Below are 12,382 nucleotides of genomic sequence, written 5' to 3'. Positions count from 1 at the left end.
TTCTTTCTTTCTTTCTTTCTTTCTTTCTTTCTTTCTTTCTTTCCTTCCTTCCTTCCTTCCTTCCTTCCTTCCTTCCTTCCTTCCTTCCTCCCTTTCTTCCTTCCTTCCTTCCTTCCTTTCTTCCTTCCTTCCTTCCTTCCTTCCTTCCTTCCTTCCTTCCTTCCTTCCTTCCTTCCTTCCTTCCTTCCTTCCTTCCTTTCCTTATTTCTTTGTTTCTTTCTAAGATTTAAATTTATTTATTTATTTTTAGTTTTCAACATTCACTTCCATAAGAGTTTTAGTTCCAAATTTTCTCCCCATCTTTCACCTCTCCCCACCCTGAGATGGCATGAATTCTGATTACCTCTTCTCCCAGTCTGCCCTCCTTTTGTCATTCCCTCTCTTATCCCCTTCCTCTTTACTTTCTTGAAGGGCAAGGTAGATTTCTATACCCCCTTGCCTGTATATCTTATTTACCAGTGGCATGTAAAAACATTTTTTTTAATATTTGTTTTTAAAACATTGAGTGCAGCCCATGCCAGACTGCAGTCTGCCCCCTGCCCGGTGTGAAAGACCTTTCCTGTAAACTTTCCAGGTTGTCTTGGACTGGATCTTTGTTTCACTCTGTCATTTTGTCAGTTCTGTAGCCCTAGAACTTGTGTAGAGTAATTTTTTTACAGGTATTTGGATGGCTTTGGTGGAGAGCCCAGGAAAGTCCCTGTTTTTACTGTTACTTCTCTTGGCTCTGCCCCACTGGACCACTCTTTCAACAGAGCTTTAGTCATACCTGACTTCACTGTCTCCTTTCTAACCTTCTTATCACAGCCTCTATAGCTGCTTTGTTAATCTGTTCTTTCTACCATCACCCTACTCCAGAATGGAATTCCAGAACCATTATCACACCAACTCTTGCATTGTTCCTAGATGGGATGGTTCAATCTACTCTCCTGCTGCCACACTCACCATCCACAAAATTTTCAGAATAAAAGTTCCCCTTCCTGATCACCATTGCTGTATGAGCTTGTCTTCTGCAGAATGTAAGCCCCTTGAAGGCAGACTGCACTTGTACTTGTAGCCTCAGTGCTAAAAAGGTAATTTAGATGTTATAAGGGCTTTATAACTTCTCATTCATTCATTCTCGCACTAGCTACCATGGCATCTAGGAAAATCCCAATTCCTTGGCCTGCTAATTAGAGTCCTCCTGGGCAGGGTGGTTCCTACTTACCCTTTCTGTATTAATTACCTCTATTCCCCTTCAGAAGTCTACAATTCAACCACATTGAGCTATCAGTGTTCTGTGAAGGCAATACTTCATCTCTTGCCTCTATGCATTTTCTTGAGCAGTTCTCTATATGGAACGTGCTCTGTCCCCACTTCCACCTCTCAGGGTCCTTGTCATCCTTCTGAAGTTACATGAAACACTGGCGCCTTCAGGGAGCTTCTCCTCAGCTTTCCATTTGGTAGTGTTCTAATCCTGTTCAGTTTTCCTTGTATTGGATACATCACTGTGTAATTCCCTCATTAATGCTGCTGCCACCACTACTACTCTAACTCCTACTCCTACTACTCCTATCGTTACCTGAATTTCGTATAGGTCCTATTTAATCCTTATACTGAATAGGACCTACTATGCGCCAAACACTGTGCTAAGTGCTTTACATTTATTATCTCATTTGATCCACCAATTCTTGGAGTCAGGTGTTATTATTGTCTCCATTTTACTATGAAAAAACTGAGGTAAACTAGAGGTCAAGTGATGCCCAAGGTCACACAGCTAGAAAGAGTCCCAGGCTGAATGTGAACTCAAGTTTTCCTGACTCCAGGACTGGAACTTTATTCCATGCTCCACCTAGTTACTCCAGCAGAATTGTCCCTTTGGGACAATGAGCATTTCTTTTTTGCTTTTACATTTCCAGTCTCTAGCCTTTCTAAGAAGCATTATAAATAAGCAGTGAGTTAAGTCATTGTTGTGCTCAAGAGAGCAGGCTTACATAATGCCTTCTTCTACTCCAAGAAAAACTCACTTAACCTCCCTGAGTCTGTTTCTTTTTCTATTAAATGGAGGAATAAGTCTAGACCATCTTCAATGCCCTCAGAGCTCTAAATCCATGTTCCTTTGATTTTGGAAAAGTGATGACCAATGGAAGAAGTTCTTTTTTCCCAAAGGTAGACCTTAGGCTAGTGAGCATGATATCAGTCTTGGGGGATATTCCCCATCCTATTACTAATGCTGTAGTCTATAAAGTCTTCAAAATGATCACCAGTGGTGGCTAGTTCTCAGGGTGTTTCTAAGTGTGACCTTTCTATTCTAAAGACCCCAGGTCCTACAGCTCATCCACAAATAATGGACTCCAGACTCTTCACCATTACGCTTTCCTTCTTCTTGGGACCCTTCCAGATCATGAAAAATCTTCCTAAAACATAGTTTTCCCCAAAGGAACATAAACTTTCAGACAGTCTGGCCAGGGAAAGAAGACTATGATCTCTCTATTTTTCTGGTGGCAAAGTAATACTACTGATCCCCATTAAATTTGGAGTGCACTAAAGTCACCAGGTTCTGTGCTTCACCCCACTCCCATCCCGGCTAACACACACACACACACACACACACACACAGAGGCAGAGACACAGAGAAAGAGAGACACAGAGACACAGGGAGAGAGACAGAGAGAGAGAGACAGAGAGGTAAATGCCTAATAAGGACATCTAGGTAGCACAATAGATATCGAACTGGGTCTGAAATTAGGGAGATTTCAGTTCAAGTACAACCTCAGACACTTTTGTGACTCTGGACAAGTCACTTCACCCTGTTTGTCTCAACAGTCTCATCTGTAAAATGAGCTGGAGAAGGAAATGACCAAGCACTGCAATATCTCTGCCAAGAAAACCTCCAATGGGATCACAAAGAGTCAGACCTGACTGAAAGGACTGAACAGTAACAACAACAAAGGACCTACCAAATGCTCCTCATCTATTCATCCATTTATGTGCAGTAGATCTGAGCCTTATAGTCAGAATGAAGGAGAAAAAATTTGATGTCCTCCTTTCTACGTGTCTGATGGGGCTGCATCCCACAACTTTCCTACCTAGTAACTACCAAGGACAGTGCACCAAATACTTGAAAAGATAGCCCTTCAGTCCTCTCAGAGATCAGATCATATTTCCAAATCTGAACTTCAGGGCACTTTCATTCAAAGTTCTGATGAAAAAAAAAAATGGATTGAATCATCAGTAAGGCTAAAGTGTGACCAGCATAAAATACAGAGCATTGTTTTTGTCCCTGTTTAGTTTTTTTCAGTTTCAGTTATGGTTCTTTTGGAAACATGCATAGGGATGACCAAGAACTAAACAGAAATAACTTGACTTTCTTCAATTCTATTAATCAAAACTTATCAAGTCCCTGTTACGGACAACTTGCTGTGTGTTAGACAATGTAGTTCCTGTCCTCGTGAACTTTGTGATCTAGCAGTTGTATACGTCATTATTTCCCCCACCTCCAGCCCTCTAAGACCCTTTTCCCTGGGGTCACCTTGGAGTGTAGCCACTAAACTCATGACCTTGGAGCCGTCCTTGTCTCCTCTTTCCCTCTCATGCTTTATATGCAATCTGTTGCCAAGTCTAAACAATTCTGCCTTCATGAGCTGCTGGCATTTCTCCCCATCTTTGCACGTGCATGGATACCAGCCTACTTCAGTCATTCATCGTAGCTTATCTGGGTTATTACAATAGCTTCCTAAGTGATACCATTGCTTCTATTGTCCCCTTTCTCCCATGCATCCTCCATCTGCAGACTTACCAAAAGAATCACCTACAGATCTGACCGTGTCCTTCTCCATTTACAAAACACCGTTGGATCCCTGTTGGTTCTATAGTAATAAGCTGCAAATTCCTGAGTCTGGTATTTAAAAATTTCCCACATCTGCTTCTCACCCACATCTTGAGATATCCTTTATCTTCCTCTTCTCAGGCTTTGCATTGCAACCAGACATCCTGCTTGCCCTTCCCCAAACTGGACATAGCATATCCTCCCTCCATAGCTATAATCCACGTGCTGCCTTCTTTGTCCATGTACCTTCTTATAGGACTCATTTAGAGTTCCATCTTTAATGTAAAGCTCTTCTTCATCCCTCCCCATCCCTTACTGTTATCTCTCTCCTCAAACTATCTTGCTCTTTTTTTATTTTGTGCATGTCGTATAGCAGAGTAAAACAGAAACTTTTTGGCAAGGTTAGAGATGATATGTAATTTGTTGTCCTAGAATCTCCAGGGCTAAGCCATGTAAGTACATTGTGCTTATCCCATTAGGCACTGAATAAGAGTTCAATGAATTAAATTAAACTGTATAGAAATAATGTGTGTATATGAAGGCATACATGTGTTTATGTATACATGTATGTATATATATATGTGTGTATAGTATATGTATGTATGTGTATACATACATACACATACATATGCACACACACATATAATATATATCTCCCATCTCATTGGTTTGAATTCCACTCTCAACCCAATAATGTAGATCAATGTCCATTCATGATTCCCTATCTGTGTAAATCTTCTCCGTGTCTTTCCCATATGTTCACTAAAAGAAGGTCTGTGCAATGTCATAGGGCCTTTCTCACTTCATCTTAACATGGTTGGGATGTCCTTGCAGGATACAGATTTTTTCTATGGTTATCACCATTTTCATCGCATAACCAACCCATCTTTTTTTATTTGTAAATTTGTTTGATGACATAATTTACTTTGATCTTTTTTGTTGTTTTTTTTAATATGTTAAATGTTGAAGTCATCTCATTCCCACCATATATCTCTCCATTGTCCCTGAGTGGTAATCATTCTTTCTTGCTTAAAGTGTTCTATTACTCACAATTATATTAAACATTGGTATAATATTGATATGGATAAGGGTGGGCTTTGCTTCTTGTAAAAATTTGGGATCATTAAAGGAAGTTTGAAATTCTCCACAGCCAATTATATATAGTTTCCTTTTCATATTTAATTCTGAGACCAGATCATTTTCCATTTTTAGTGAGTGTACAAAAATATATATTAAATGATGAATTCCATATGTTGTCCATTCAACTTCACGTCTTAGATATCTTTCATCTACTTAGCATTTCTTGGCCTAGCCTAATCCTCTTAATTACTTGAATGTATCATCCAATAGGCTGGACATAACCACAGCAATGTCATCTGAAAACAGGCACATCTAACCTCATCTTCTACAAGGAAACTCTTTTCCATATAGATTCAGGTATGCATGACTGCAAGCAAACACCTTTGGCATCCATCTAATCATTTGTTTTATTTGTTTCCTGATACCCAATGTGTAGAACATTTTTGAGTGAGATTATCTCTGTTGATCACACACACACACACACACAGTAATAATCTCAGTGCATGTACAGAATCATATCATTTGAAATATATAGTCCATTGTCGAATATCATTTTTGAAAGCCTGGACATTCCTAAGTAATTTTATTATGAAGGATAGCCTTTATGCATATTGAGATTATTCTCAGAAAATTGGTATATAGATAGAAAGTAGACATAGATATTGGTAATTGTTGATATTCTCCGGCTCATCTGTTTGGGGAGGATTTATAAGATCCAATATTTCCCCACTTTTTTTGTACCTTCCACTTCTCCTGATGTTTTGATAATTGATCCTTAAACCCTCTCATAATAGTATTACCTCCAGGATTGACCTGCTTCTGTATACTTGGTCCACTTTTTCCATCTCCTTAGTGGCATCTATACATTCTCTATAAGTATAACTGGATTCTGATTTTTGAGTTCAAATTGGTTGATCTATTATCTTCATTGATGAACAGGGAAAAATGCAGATCTTTTCCACTTTTCTTGTATGTGTTGCTCTTCTCTTTGCATCTTTAAATACTTTGGGCATCATTTTTTCTACTGAAGTTTCTCACAAAACTTTCTTTAAACTCTTTTTACCCTCTACTTGCTCTCTTTGTTTTGTGAGATAATGTTACTAATAATATTCAATCATCTTTTTCTGTAAGATCTTACAAAAGAAGGAATATTATAAAAGTTTTGTTCTTGGCTGGCGTATCTCTCTGGCAAGCAAGTCAAGGGTTTGCTGAATTTTTAGACTCTTGTTATTGAATTTGATATATTAGTCAAACATCTTTATGAAATTGTTATAATTGGTATCTATGTCCTTTCTTCTATTCAGATTCCATTTTTATCATTAAATTGTTGTCTAGATGGTCTAAAAGACTATTATTTGAATTATACACCATATTCTTTTTTCTCATTTGAATTTTTTATGAAAATTTGTACTAATTCTGATTTCTGCTTGAACAAGTTGAAGGTCTGTCTATACAGAGACAGATGATTCAGTAATGATTCCAATTTCAGTTGTGAATCATTTCCTTTCTGTTAAAATCTAATCAATTTCACTTTTTTGTTTTATACAATGTTCACTATCCCCAGTGTCTATGAATTCTGTTCTACGGAAAGTGGTGTGTGTGTGTGTGTGTGTGTGTGTGTGTGTGTATATATGTGTGTGTGTGTGTGTTAAGGTGTATACATATTGATACATATATATGATATAGACATATACATATATATGAAGTTTCTGTGTAATTTGTTAAGTACTTAGCTTCATTTATTCCATATTTCTGATCCATATTTTCCAATATTTTTCTTGACATCTTCACCCATTTTCATTTTCTCATTGATGTTGCTGAGTAGAAAGTAATATGCTGATTTCACTGGGAGCATTTTTTCAGGTTCTTCATAGAATTTCTTTTCCTCTTCATCCTCTGCAACAAATATTGCTGCATGTGTTGTAATTATTTTCATGTTGACCTTTTGTATATTTATCATGAGCGCTGTGGTATGAGATGCCCCAGTTTGCCAATAGATGATATTCCTTATTTCCTATGTATGCATGATAAAATAAACTTTCTTAATTTCTTTATTTGTATCTTGAAGAAAAACTTATTAACTATCTTTCCATTTAACTACAACATCATTCTTTCTTCTAGTTTTATTAATAATGATTATATTGAGATTGATGTGATTTCATTCATTCATCAGTACATCAATTGACTGGCCATTGGACCAAAATTTATTTTCAAAGTATAAACAGTTTAGTGAAAAATGTGCAGAAGTTTTATAAACAGTTTGACTTTCAACATACTCTGCCCCATTTTCCTCCAGTTTACCACTATTATTGCAAAGGAGGACAGTATGGAGTTTCACAATGACTGTGAGTCCCATACAATTTTTCTTGGGGTGTCATGGCAAAATAATTGCTCAAAGAGTATGCAGTCTCATAGAACTTGTCAGAGCTTATTTTCTAGACCACCTTTGCTGTTATTTCTGTCACCTCCATACTACACTGAAGCATCAGAGTAGGAGAAGATAATGATAAAATGAGTTAAGATAAAATGATTTGTCAAACAGAGAGGGTTGAGACATGAGGTTTAGATGAGGTTTCTTGGAGAATGTGACATCTTTAAAGAAGGGAAAGGTTCCAATAGAGAATTAATATGTGAGAGTTGTTTCCAGTCATAGGGAATGTCCTTAGAAATCCGAAGGGGCAGGACAAAACAAAATTACCACATGGAATATAATGTAATCTATTGAAGTTGGAGCATGAAAGGGAGATGAGTGAAAGAAGATTGGAAGGTAGAATGGAGCCACACTGGAAGGACCCAGGAATTCCTGATCAAAAAGTTTACATAGCATCTCAAAGCCACTTAAGAGCCACTGAGCATTTTTTGAACAGAAGAATGATAGAATCAGGTATTAGGAGGAAATCAAAGAAATTGCTTTGTTGATTTCATGGAGGATATGTTCCAGAGAGAAAGAATGAGTTCTGGAAATGGGCCAGACCAAAGATAAGAAAGGGTAAAAACAGGTTAGTAGCAGTAGAGACACGAATGAAGAAATGGATGCAAGAGATGTCTGGATGCTAAAACAACAGGACTTGTAAACTGATTTTATATGAACTAGACAGTGAAGGAAAGGTCAAAGATAAATCCAAGGTTTAGCACCTGGGAGACTCTAAGTATATGGATAGTATTGGCAGAAATAGGGAAATAGGAGGAGGGGTAAATTTGTTCATGGAGAAATTCTAAATTCAGTTTGAGATGAATTCAGTTGGAGGACATTCAAGTGTAGATGGGAATCAGGCAGTCGGAAATGAAGTACTAGATCCCATTGGACTAATTAGGATTAGAAATATGGTTATTGAAAGTCATTGAAATAGAGATTATTTCAACGTCCTTGAAAATAGATGAGTCTTCTAAGACAAAAAGAATCAAGAGAGATGATAAGAGGACCAAGGACACAGCCTTGGGGGAAAATCATATTTCTTGAGGGTGGGAGCAAGAACAGGATGGATTTGAATTCAGGTCTCTTCCAAGTTCAGCAGTCTATCCACTGCATAAGCGCCCCTCTTCTATTTCAGCCCATTCACAAAACGGAGGCAAACAGAAGTGATCAGAGAGGTAGGAGGAGAACCAAGATAGAAAAGTATAAAGAAAGCTTATCAAAGAGAAAGTATCAAGGTGGAAGAAGGGCTCAGCAGTGCTCAGTGCTATAGAAAAGTCTAAAGAATGAAGATGTCATCATTCCCTATTAGCAAACAATCTCTCAGGAGCTTTTTCTTAAGGGGAGAGAGATGGCTGTCTCATTTCCCTGACTGCTGCACAACTTCTAAATTGAGCCTTTTGACTGAGATTTTAATCGATTAGACAGTCACCAAGAACATGATAGGATCTTGGATTTGACCTTATGATCTCAGAATATTGGATTTCTGGCATATCAGTTCCCAAGAAAGACTGTCTCCAGCACTAATTTATGCCTTAGATGATATCAAATGGAAGAATGAATGTTTAGCTGAGGAAGACACATTGGTGAATTCAGGGCTTAGAGCTGCCTTTTCCATTCATCATCTTGTTTTAGTTCGAATTGTCTCTAGTGACACGTAAATGGCCTGGTAGCTGATTACAGGATGTTTTTCATTCTCTTTGTACACAGTTGATGCAGCCGTTGATGGAAATGCATTAATTTGAGGCCCCAAGTCATCTCCACTCAAATATGTAAAACACTTTGCATTTACATTTAGTATTTCCTTTCATGAAAGAGTCTCAGTGCTCTATGCAGAAGTGGTCCAGGAGCTGTCAACTAAGCACAGTCACAGATATCACTAGAATGTCCTTAGCATGCTGAGGATGTCTGCTAAGTGATACATTAAGGACTGATAGAAGGAAGTGAATGTTCCAGACAGTTATGGTAGAAGGTTTTAATAGGTCAGCCTAGTGTTTTCCTTACCTCCCCCTTGTTAAAGACTGCACATTTGGAGGAAGGCCATGAAAACAGTGGGGATAATTTAAGGTGCTTCACATGTAATATGCTCTTTCTCACATTGGTCTCCCATAAAATTTGGGAGCTTGATGGGACCTAAGCAGATTCTTGTCAGAATCCAGGTGTCTTTCATTTTACGGCTGTGTTACTGATCTTCTTGGCTGCCCAGAAAAGTCTATGGACATCTCAAAATTGTTAATCAATACAATATAATACAAAGATTACAAAGAACCAAAGTATAGCAAATGAAAATTGATTTTTTCCCATCCAAGATCATGGACACCGTGAATATGTCTATGGATCCTAGAGATGATGATGACGATGATGATGACATAGTGCTCTGTAGTTCTCAAAGCACTTCAAAAGTATTGCTTTGTTTTATCTTCATAGTAATCTGGGAGATGAGTATTATAAATGTCCCTATTTTGCAGATGAGAAAACTGAGGCAGAGAAAGATTAAGTGCCTTGCCTAGGATCACATGGCTAGTAAGTGTCTGAGGATGGATTTGAATTCAGGTCTCTTCCAAGTTGCATAAGCGCCCCTCATCTATTTCAGCCCATCCATGAAAGAGGGTCTCCCTTGTCCATCCATAACAAGTGAATAGTTAGCTGGCCTTTTCTTAAAGCCCTGGGAGGAGAACCTGCTCCTTTACTGTGTACACAGATAGGCATAGTCAGGTATCTGTTGAGTAGGTACCAGGTTATTTGGAAAAGAACTTCCAGATGTGGGCCTCAGGTAGAAGGTGGTACCTGAGTTGAGAATGTGTTTGCATATTTAGCTATATACAGATGGGTGTGTATGTATGTGCGTTCATACGGGTGTGAGTGTGTGTGTGTGCATGTGCATGCGCCTGCACATGTGCACATACCTTCAAGGTTTTAGAGTTTGGATTTGGGAGGAAGCTAACTGACACAATATTTCTACAGTAGTCTGAGACAGATGAGCTGCCCAGCTGTTCCAGAGAGGGAAAAGGCCAGGCTGTAATGATTGAAAAGCCACAAATTAAAAGCAGCCTGCCATTGACTTGTGGTAATTGTTCTTTGTGCCATGACTGCATTTGAATGTATTACAGACTGTTCAGCTTGGCCTCTGGCGCCTCATAGGGATTTAGACTTGGAAAGAACTTGATATTCCTCAGGCTCACAAACTGGCTTAGTCCTCTGGGACTCCATGGAAAACAGTCGTTTTTTTCTTCCTTGAAAGAAACATTAGACGAAAGAACTAAGAAATGACTCAGGGAAGGACACTTGGAGGTGTTGAGGCTTCAGAGCAAAAATGAGGCCATTTATATATATGTCTTCTTTTGAATGAGACAGGGACCTGAGGCTGAGCCTGAGTGAAGTCTCCTGGAGACTTGACCTCATGCTTATCCATGTCCTGGGTGCCTTCCCTGGATGTGCTCTAATTTATCTATCAGCTTCCTGGGGATGGGGGTGGGGGGGAGTGCCTAATAGTAACAGAGCTAGGACCAACAAGGAGGATGGGGAGGGGCTGCTACCAGACACTTCATCACCCTGTTCTCTCTCAATGCCCCTACAAGTCACATTAACTTTATTTGACTTTCCATTTTTTTTCCTACTGCCATGCCACAGTTTCCTCTTAATAGGTGTGATGTCCACTAAATCCCCAGAGCCTCTTTTTACAACACTTGCTGCCTTTCCATTTCTTCCCCAGTTTGTACTTGGGGAGTGAGTTTTTGAAGGTAAATGTGGAATTTTACATTCATGTCCATTAAATCTTATTAATCCAGTTCAATGTTCTTGCCTACAGAAATCTTTTCCAATCAATTCCAGAGATGATTCTTCCTCATCTAATCACAGCCACAGCTAGGAAAATGGAGTTTGTCTCTTTGTGTCAAAGTCCCCAGATCCCATCACTTAATTGCCAGACTTCTACATTCCTGCATATACTCATGAGACTGGCTATATGGGCTTTCCTGTGGGTCTTTTCCTAGATTTTGTCTCCTATGAGTTATTGGACCTCTTGACTGATAGTCTGTCAGCTAGATTCTTGTATGCCTTCTCCTTGCTGTCAGGTTTTGTAATCTCTACAGAGAACTCCAAGATGTCCGGGATGCCAAGTGAAGAAACACCCACCCTTAGTACTGGCCAACAAACTGTCCTGCCGTCTTTGGATGTTGCTTGGGTACTGAGGCAGAGTCTCATGAGCAGTCTGCATTAGAATTGGTGCTTAAGTTCTAATCTTCCTGACTTCTCCCTAGAAATGGGACAGGTCTCCCAGCTCTAGTGACTTACATGAAGACTTTGATCTTTCTAAGTTTCCAGGTGGGGGGGGGGAGGAGTTTTTTTTAAACAAACAAAACCCCAACCAAACCAAAACCTAGCTCATTCATTTTTTTATTCACTGTTACTGATAAAGTGGCAGACATCGAGTGCATTAGGACATGAAACGACAGCATACTAACAGTCCTATAAAGGCTTGGTGTGTCAGTATAATGGGAAGAACTCACTGAGTAGTAGTGAGTACAGGCTGGTGGAGAGACTGCTTGGTGCTGGGGCCCAGAGAAAACCCTACACTATGCACTGAGTCTGTTGGTGGTTCAGTGGATAGAATATGGGGTCCGGAAGGAGAAAGACTTGAGTTCAAATCCAGTCTCAGATACTTACTACCTGTGTAACCTTGGGCAGTCACTTAACTAAGGTAAACAAAAACAAACAGTTTTCCTCAGTTTCTTCAACTGTAAAATTGAGACAATACCTACCTTTCAGGGTTGTTGTGAGAACTGAATGAGGGCATTGTAAAGTGCTACACACAACACCTGGCCCATTCTTTTCCTCCACCTCAGGTCCCCTCAAGGGAGAAGTGAAAGGGTAAAGAGAGGCACCTCTCAGGTCCAAGTGGGAAGGGGTCTCTACTTGCCAGTGAGAATATGAAGAATGAGAGCAGGAGAGAACTGCGGAGCCACAGTGGTCAATGCATGGGCCTGTGCTCAAGGTATTCTGTTCTGAGGATTTTCCCCTTTGCGATGTAGAGATGGACACAGGTCTTACTCTGGGGTTCCATTTCTTGCTGTTTCCCCTAGAAC

Source organism: Notamacropus eugenii, chromosome 6 (assembly GCF_028372415.1).
Source record: "Notamacropus eugenii isolate mMacEug1 chromosome 6, mMacEug1.pri_v2, whole genome shotgun sequence".
NCBI classification, from domain to species: Eukaryota; Metazoa; Chordata; class Mammalia; order Diprotodontia; family Macropodidae; genus Notamacropus; species Notamacropus eugenii.
Note: the sequence above shows the minus strand (reverse complement) of the source record.